The following is a 9,735-nucleotide window of genomic DNA, read 5'->3' as shown; positions in this document are numbered from 1 at the left end:
GCGTGTCTCGGGTAATCGCAGTTTGTATTAAGATTAGGTAGCAGAGATCTATTCTGCTATTTGTTGCACCCAACGCCACTTGCCTAATGGACAACCAGACCAGGGCAGTTTGTCTTTATGACGTCTTCTGTTTACTTTATGTCAACAGGCGCAAAAGTTATGTGAAGAGCCAGGTAAAAGTTTCTTCTTGATTCTGGGTGAGCTGCTTTCGGGTGTTTGTTCTGTAGGGTCCATCCGGCAATGTCTACAACGGTGACCAACCACAGAGGTATGAAATAAATTAACTTTATGAAATGACAGATTATGATCGGTAGACTATAGAGTTATAGAGGTTTGTGACATCTTTGATCTCCAAAACTTATTCATCTGGACTTTTTTTTCGAAAAAAATCTAAAAAAATTTGCAGGGAAATTCTCATGAATTTCTTCGGAATTTTCATCTATATATGCCTGTAAAATGGAAACTGGCTGTAAAAACCTGAATAAGACCAATAATTTCTCCTGAATTTGTCATGGAAAATTGTTGAGAATTTCATCGAAAAACTCGTAGGGAAATGACGGCTTTAGCAGGTTTTGTTCTATTATTGTCATTTATGAAATTTGATCACAACATTATTTAATATGCAAAGAATGTTTGCGCCAAATTTGAGCGTAATTATGTATAGAAAACCCCTGACAGTAATAGAACAAAACCTGCCAAAGTCGCCATTTCTATGAATATTTGTGGAATATTTACTTCGAGTATTCTTGTGATTTTCTCTGATTTCTGCCTTTCTCGTATACAAAGTGTACGTAAAGGCTATATCTTCACTCCAAAACAAACTTTTTATATAATATAAGGCCCACGATGAATCGAGGTGATGTCTGTGTGTGTATGTGTACGTGAGTTTTTGACCCTTCCTTCGGAAGTGTTTATAAATTTACTTTATATGCGTTATTCAGGCGTGTTACATATGTATTTTATAATCCATCAATGAATCTCTTAAATTACGAAATAAAATGTATGTTATTTGAAACAAATTCACTTCAATTTGAAAATATTATAACATAAATATTAATATTAAAATATTATAACAAATGATATGATATTAAAATATGCTTATTTTTCTGACTTGTTTCGAAGAAACAATTGATTTTAACGTCACTTCTGACGGAATCCTAGTTTCAAAGTGCTCGCGTTTTCGGGGGCACACCACTCGATACGGAGGCGGCGCACAACTGTCATTTTTTTTTTCACGCATGCTGCGACGCAGCAAAACTAAATCAACAAAAATGACAGTTATGCGCCGCCTCCAGATCGAGCGGTGTGCCCCTGAAAAACGCGAGCACTTTTAAACATGGATTCCGTCAGGAGTGACCTTTGAGGAACAGATAGACGCATGTACAAAAATCTTCTCAGAAAAGCAAAAACGTAAAATTTAAAGAGATTTCAAAATTTCTTCAGTGGGAACTAGATAGCAAATTTGAGCATGTTTTGAGACATTAATAGACTACTTGTATGCATGTACAAGCCTTTGGCAAATGCTGGGTAAAGCGTACCATTGGTACCCTAACAAACAATTTAAGCTGAACAAGTTAGTTTTTTTAGCTGAAGAAGCTTATTTGCCATGAAACAAGCTCTTCTTCAGCTTCCAATGTTTGTTGGGACTTCGCGTACCTGAAGGAATAAAATAGACCCCATTTCGCGGTCCTCAGTCCCTTACCCAGCAACTCCTATCCCTACCTCCCCGTGGTGCTGGCCTGGATACGAGAAACCTTAGGGAAGATCTGGTTGCCAACCCCGGTGGGAACTATGGTCGTATGCTGACAGCGAAGGAGGGGTTTGCTCCTCTTCGGAGGTGTTTTTTTTTTTTTTTTTTTTTTTTTTAACGAAGGTAATGGAAATCTGCAAACAGACACCTGGGAGGCGAACCCAGGTAGTGTGGGGATGGGATCACCACTCCTGACCCACTAAAACCAACTCCTTCCTCTCCAGTCATTCCCCGGCCCGCAATTAAGCAATACTGGGGATGACTATTGGGCATTGCGCCCCCTCCATGACGTACACAAGTGCACGTATGCGCCTCAACTCTTCGACACTCCCCATGCAACACATTTGCACAAGACACACTGGCACCACATGTGCCCCAACACTCACCTACCTATGCCGCTTGAATGACTGCAAGGGTATAACGGGTACCTTGCAGGGGGTACCCCATGCCGCCATCTCACAGCATAGGCAGTCCTCACTCAGTGTGGTGTTCACCCCATCCTGCAACAGGGTGGCACCACTTGTCTACCAAGCCGGAGGCGACCCTAGGTTGGTGGCTCCTATGCCGCTCCTACCTCAGCCACGAGGCAGACCCTTTCATGTCTCCTATTTCTGAGGTGCCGCAGAGGCATCAACCCCCCGACACTCCTGCCAGTCATAGCGAGACTTTCGTGTCCCCTACTTCTGAGGTGCCGCAGAGGTATCTGCCCCCCGACACTCCTGCCAGGCCTAGCGAGACTTCACTCATTCCGTCCCTGACAGCCGGATCACACTACTGCCTAAGCAGCCACTCTGACCCTACGTACCATGCGAGTCTAACTTGTGTGCTCGCTCATACATTCAGTCCCAATCGCTTGCACCACTTGTGCACCACTCTCTTTGACATTCAGTCACTCACTCAGTGGGGGTTGTAATACCCCCATCTCCCATTTTTATCCACTCTGTGCACCTCCTGTGCATCGTTTCAACGTGGAACACCCGGCACGTCAAGCGTGCCTAACACTCGCCTACCCGGGCTTTGATACTGTCAATAGGACTCCATAAGGTACTATGCCGGTAGCACCCACCCATTGACGTTTCGAGGCCCAGGTAGTCCTCAGCCAATGTGGTGGTCTCCCCATCCTGGGACGGGGTCACACCACTACCTTACATGTCTCCGATTTCTGAGGTGCCGCAGAAGCATCAACCCCCCGACACTCCTGCCAGTCGCAGCGAGACTTTCGTGTCCCCTACTTCTGAGGTGCCGCAGAGGTATCTGCCCCCCGACACTCCTGCCAGGCCTCACCAGACTTCAGTCATTCTAACACTACCGACCATGCGTACCATGCGAGACTTACTTGTGTGCTCACCCATACACTCGGTCCCTCGATTCTGTGGGGGTATTACGAGTAATACCCCAACTTCCATTCGCTTGCACCACATGTGCACCACTTGGGGTGTTGTGGGTCCCACCCCCTGCCACCCGCTTGCTACCGAAGCAGCCCTCACTCTGTGGAACCTCCACAGGCTCCGTTAACGACCTGGCTAATTGTTTCACCCCCCAGGCCATTCATCCCTTCGGCACGGGTCGCCTGACACCTTGGGATTCGGGGTTAGGGGCTTGTATGCTTTAAGCGGCACACGGTCGCTTGATAAGGATTGCTTGCGGATATGTGGTTTTTGGGAGGGAATTAACAGCGCCCCCTGTTAACCCCACCACCTCCTAGGCAGAACCCCCTGACTCACAGACAGCTGGGGAGGAGTCGTCAAGCCCTTGGACATGGTCCCTGCTGCCTGAGCGGAGGTGTAAATCTTACTGAGCGTCTGTTCTCCATGTCAGGATCGGCTCACATCAGCGTCTGTTCTCTATGTTAGGCTGATCATCGTCCGAGTGCCAGCGAGGGACTCTAAGTGAAACTGTGCACCATGGTCCACAGGGAGTAAGGAGGAATGGTCCTCCGGAAATTTAGAGGGTTTGGTGTCAGGCCCTGTAAGTCAGCCATTTAAAAACATAAGCAACGAACAATCAACAAGAGAGTACGGACCGGAACCATCGGCGAAGACCACTGCGACGAAAAGGGACATGCGATTGGAAATTCGGTTCGTGGAACTGCAAATCTCTCAACTTCATCGGGAGCTCACGCATGCTCGCCGATATGTTCAAGGACCGTGGATCCGGCATCGTAGCGCTGCAGGAGGTTTGTTGGAAGGGATCAATAGTGCGAAAGTTTAGAGGTAATCATACCATCTACCAGAGCTGCGGCAACACACACGAGCTGGGAACAGCTTTCATAGTGTTAGGCGATATACGAAGGCGCGTGATCGGGTGGTGGCCGATCAATGAAAGAATGTGCAGGTTGAGGATCAAAGGCCGGTTCTTCAACCTCAGCATAATCAACGTCCATAGCCCACACTCCGGAAGCACTGATGATGATAAGGACGCATTCTACGCGCAGCTGGAACGTGAGTTCGACAGCTGCCCAAGCCACGACGTCAAAATCATCATAGAAGATTTGAATGCTCAGGTTGGCCAAGAGGAGGAGTTTAGACCGACTGGGAAGTTCAGCGCACACCGGCTGACAAACGAAAACGGCCTACGACTAATTGATTTCGCCGCCTCCAAGAATATGGCCATTCGCCGCACCTACTTCCCACACAGCCTCCCGCATCGGTACACCTGGAGATCACCACTGCAGACAGAATCCAAAATCGATCACGTTCTGATTGATGGACGGCACTTCTCCGACATTATCGACCTCAGGACATATTGTGGCGCTAACATCGTCTCTGACCACTATCTGGTGATGGTGAAACTGCGCCTAAAACTATGCGTCATCAACAATGTTCGGTACCGACGACCGCCGCGGTGCGACCTAGAGCGACTGAAGCAACCTGATGTCGCCACTGCATACGCGCAGCATCTCGAGGCAGCGTTGCCGGGAGAGGGTGAGCTCGATGGGGCCCCTCTTGAGGACTGCTGGAATACAGTCAAAGCAGCCATTAACGACGCAGCGGAGAACAACGTCGGGTATATGGGACGAAGTCGACGGAACGATTGGTTCGACGAAGAGTGCAGACAGATTCTGGAGGAGAAGGACGCAGCGCGGGCGGTCGCGCTGCAGCAAGGTACCCGGCAGAACGTGGAACATTATAGACGGAAGCGGAGACAGCAGACCCGCCTTTTTCAGGAAAAGAAACGCCGCCTGGAAGAAGCGGAGTGCGAGAAGCTGTTCTCAAGAAAAACGCAAGTTCTAGCAGAAACTCAACGTATCCCGCAAAGGCTTCGTGCCGCGAGCCGAAATGTGCAGGGATAAGGATGGGAGCATCTTTACGGACGAACGTGTAGTGATCGAAAGGTGGAAGCAGCACTACGAGGAACATTTGAATGTCGCTGAGAGTACAGGCAGTGAAAGTCAAGGCAGCGGAGGAGATGATTACGTCAGTTCAGCGGACGATGGAAGCCAACCTGCCCCACCTTGAGGGAAGTTAAGGATATATAGCAAGGGATATTGTGGCCAAGTTTTTTTCTGGCGGTATGTTTTTCTTAGGCAACTATCTGGCGCTCATTTTCTGTTGCGATTAAAAATAAGCGTACGAGTAGATTTTAGTAGTAATAAAGTACTTAAAAAATGCATGATTGGTCTTATGTTCAATATTGGTTTTATGATAATGTGCCCGTCGAAAATACATATTCAAAAAAAAGTGTTATGAAAAAAATGTTTTCAAACATTCATAACTTTTGAACCAATAGACCGATTCCTTTTGGCACGAATGAAAAGTTTTTCAGTTATAGTTATCATGAAAAAATATCAACTAGGGAAAATAGTAAACTTTAAGATGTTTGAATAATGAAAATATCTGATTTTTTTTCAAATTTCCAACCTTCTGGGCCACAACGACCACATTTTTTTTATTTTTTAAATGAATATTTCAACAGTCAAAACATTGGGAAGGTTCACCAAACCGTTTTTGAGCCCATAATTATTTATTATTTATTCAGACTAAGGCCGAAGTGGCCTGTGCTGTATATAAGAGTCTTCTTCATTCGGCTCGGTCCATGGCTACATGTCGCCAACCACGCAGTCTACGGAGGGTCCGCAAGTCATCTTCCACCTGATCGATCCACCTTGCCCGCTGCGCACCTCACCTTCTTGTGTCCGTCGGATCGTTGTCGAGAAACATTTTCACCGGGTTACTGTCCGACATTATGGCTACGTGCCCGGCAGTCGTCCGATTTTCGCGATGTGAACGATGGATGGTTCTCCCAACAGCTGATGCAACTCGTGGTTTATTCGCCTCCTCCACGTACCGTCCGCCATCTGCACCCCACCATAGATGGTACGCAGCACTTTCCTTTCTAAAGCTCTAAGTGCGCGTTGGTCCTCCACGAGCATCGTCCAGGACTCGTGTCCGTAGAGGAGGTCTAATGAGCGTCTAATGAGCGTTTTGTAGATTATCAGTTTGGTACGGCGGTGAACTCTAGTCGATTGGAGCGTCTTGCGGAGTCCAACTTACGTACGATTTCCAGCCACTATGCGTCTCCGAATTTCTCTGCTGGTGTCATTGAGCCCATAAATAAAGTTCGTTTGCAGTAGTTATAAGATGGCCTTGTAAACTTGCTTTTGCAGCGTTTCTTTTTATACAGTTTAGGGGTAAGCTTCCTATTCCTTTCACTCCATACATGGCAGCTTGAGCATTGAAGCTTCATTTTGCGAAAGGTTTCAATTTGACTCAAACAAACACATTGAACAAACACGAAATTTATTACCGTGCAAATTCAAACTTCGGACGCTTAAGCACTTTCTGCCATAAAATCAGTCTGTTAACAAATATTTTAAGCCACACTACTGTTCTAATCACTATTACAACCCCAAAGTACAGCACTTATCTTTGAACTATGGGACTGATATATGCAAAATATTACGTACAATGTTTGTAATTTATGAAAATGAATCAAACAGAGATTCGAACTTCGGACAGCAGGTTGCATATGATTCATATTTCGCACACATCGTTTTTTTTATGTCCTTGAGAATTACTTAGAGTCAGGCTTGGAGTCTTGCTATTAACCGTGATATCGGGGAGTTCAGGCAAGAAACGACTGATCGGTTACGAGTCTACAGAACTAATAATCCTTTATTCGTGTTACATGGTCCGATGCCTCGCTTGTACCCGAAGGTAAACATAGCAGGCGAGATTTCTGACATTTCGTTCTTATCGAATGCGCAGGGGTCGTACATAACAATTCTCCCCCTTTCAGAGAAGTTCTATCTTACTATATCTTGACATTTGTCAAATCTTTGATCGAATTCATAAACTAGAAAATGAGTTGCTTAACATTTAACAAAATCATATAATCAATTCGAAATTCAATTTTGAACTATATGCTTATCTGTATCGTATGGCCTTTGAAATTATTTCTTCTTCTTCGTTGGCATTACATCCCCCACTGGGACATTGCCGCCTCGCAGCTTAGTGTTCATTAAGCACTTCCACAGTTATTAACCGCGAGGTTTCTAAGCCAAGTTACCATTTCTGCATACGTATATCATGAGGCTAACACGATGATATTTTATGCCCAGGGAAGTCGAGACATTTTCCAAACCGAAAATTCTTTAGACCGGCACCAAGAATCAAACCTAGCCATCCGCAGCATGGTCATGATTTATAGCCGCGCATCTTACCGCACGGCTAAGGAGGGCCCCTATTTGAAATTATTTATAATAACAATAATCATCACTTTTGTTCGATTTCTTTTTACGTTTAGATTTTCTAACACTTGAAGCTTTTTCCTCAACGTTTTGGTGCTTCCGCTTACTGCTTCCCCTGGAAAGCCCACGCTCTTCGTCTTCACGGCCTTCCTCTTGTTCTGTCGGCGCCTCTGGCATATGGTTCGTCTATACGCCGGGCCCCTTTTTTTTTTTTTTTTTTTTTTTTTTTTTTTTTTTTTTTTTATTCAGACTAAGGCCGAAGTGGCCTGTGCGGTATATAAGAGTCTTCTCCATTCGGCTCGGTCCATGGCTACACGTCGCCAATCACGCAGTCTGCGGAGGGTCCGCAAGTCATCTTCCACCTGATCGATCCACCTTGCCCGCTGCGCACCTCGCCTTCTTGTGCCCGTCGGATCGTTGTCGAGAACCATTTTCACCGGGTTACTGTCCGACATTCTGGCTACGTGCCCGGCCCATCGCAGTCGTCCGATTTTCGCGGTGTGAACGATGGATGGTTCTCCCAACAGCTGATGCAATTCGTGGTTCATTCGCCTCCTCCACGTACCGTCCGCCATCTGCACCCCACCATAGATGGTACGCAGCACTTTCCTTTCGAAAACTCCAAGTGCGCGTTGGTCCTCCACGAGCATCGTCCAGGTCTCGTGTCCGTAGAGGACTATCGGTCTAATTAGCGTTTTGTAGATTGTCAGTTTGGTACGGCGGCGAACTCTATTCGATCGGAGCGTCTTGCGGAGTCCAAAGTACGTACGATTTCCAGCCACTATGCGTCTCCGAATTTCTCTGCTGGTGTCATTTTCGGCAGTCACCAGTGAGCCCAAGTACACAAATTCTTCTACCACCTCGATTTCGTCACCACCGATGCAAACTCGCGGTGGGTGGCTCACATTGTCTTCTCTTGAACCTCTGCCTATCATGTACTTCGTCTTCGACGTGTTGATTTATTTATTTAATTATTTATTTATTAATTTATTTATTAAATTCAACGGACATCTTATAGTCTAATTGAATGTACTTAAATTTATAAAGCATTTGATATTGTAATACGATTTGTAACATTGGACGTAAAATAACTGCTTGCACATAACATAAAATCACAATCAACATATTTCGTAATGGTATTAAGCACACAACAATAACAAAAGAAAATAATACAAATTAAAACATAAAGCATGTCAACGTATAATATTTGATTACAAAACTAGCATATAATATCAGGTTTCCATGTGCACAGGTTTTGTCGGAACTCTCGAAATTTAACATTTTTTGGCCATGTAGTTGACGTTAGAGCAGCAGATTTCCATTTTGTGTCCAGAACAATTTTGAAAGAGATATAGTCCAGCGTGTTACTGTCCACCCATCGCGGAACCAGTTTTCTTACATTGACACGTTCTTTGTCACAAGCACCCAAACATTTTGTAACCATGACCTGTACGTCTCTTTCCGAAACACTGCCATCAATATTCGCAAGTACCATTGCGAAACTCTCTTCCATGTTCGTAGAAGTGAATGATCGACCTGAAGCATCAGGAACGAATGACTCTATGCGGGCGCTTGATACATATGGTGCTGTATTAGAAAATTTCAGTGATGTTTTAGGAGTTGAATGTTGTATGGCACTATTCGCAGAACATTTTACATTCGGAGCAAGTAGAGACATAATTGTTTCAACTTTTGCCTTCAGTTCTTCGACGTCACGATGTAATGCACATTTCGGCTCCAGCGCGCTTTGAACGATTAATTCTTTTTTCGTTTTCCTCCACTGCACGAACTCATCCAAACACACATCACACATCCAGCAACTGTTTTTGTTGGGCGGCGATACTGCAGCGAGTTGTTGATCGTTTAGTCCGACACAAGAAGCGTGATACAGTCCGGCACACAATGCATTGCAGAATATGGATGGCTGATCTTTGTGACAGGAAGAAGACACTTGTTGCAATCCATAGCGTTATTTTCACTTTGATTTTAGGCAGGAATCAGCGATTAAATCGGGCTAATGGTAGAATTCTAGTTTTCTAAAAGATAGATGTACATTCACAACAGCCTAGCAAGTTTTGCAATACCAAATACACAGTAAATTCGATAAATTGACGGAGCAAACTTAAACCGTGCGCACACCGCTTCGATCAACAACAACAACTATGACTAGTCCGATCCGCTTAGCTTCCCTCTTCAGTCTGATGTAGGCTTCCTCCATCTTCTCAAAGTTACGTGCCATAATATCTATGTCGTCGGCGAAACCAAATAGCTGGACGGACTTATTGAAAATTGTACC

General features: G+C 45.2%; 1 protein-coding gene and 1 pseudogene across 1 annotated transcript in view; one reads left to right on the top strand and one right to left on the bottom strand.

Annotated features, from left to right (window-relative positions):
- Nucleotides 1-9,735, top strand: part of LOC134202871 (uncharacterized) — a 156,539-nt gene that overhangs the window by 20,564 nt on the left and 126,240 nt on the right. The gene's annotated exons all lie outside the window — the stretch shown is intronic.
- LOC134202862 (uncharacterized) lies at nt 8,659-9,404 on the bottom strand (annotated as a pseudogene).

This window comes from Armigeres subalbatus, unplaced genomic scaffold (assembly GCF_024139115.2).
Source record: "Armigeres subalbatus isolate Guangzhou_Male unplaced genomic scaffold, GZ_Asu_2 Contig149, whole genome shotgun sequence".
Classification (NCBI taxonomy): Eukaryota; Metazoa; Arthropoda; class Insecta; order Diptera; family Culicidae; genus Armigeres; species Armigeres subalbatus.
Note: the sequence above shows the minus strand (reverse complement) of the source record. Positions and strands in the feature narration are given on the sequence as shown.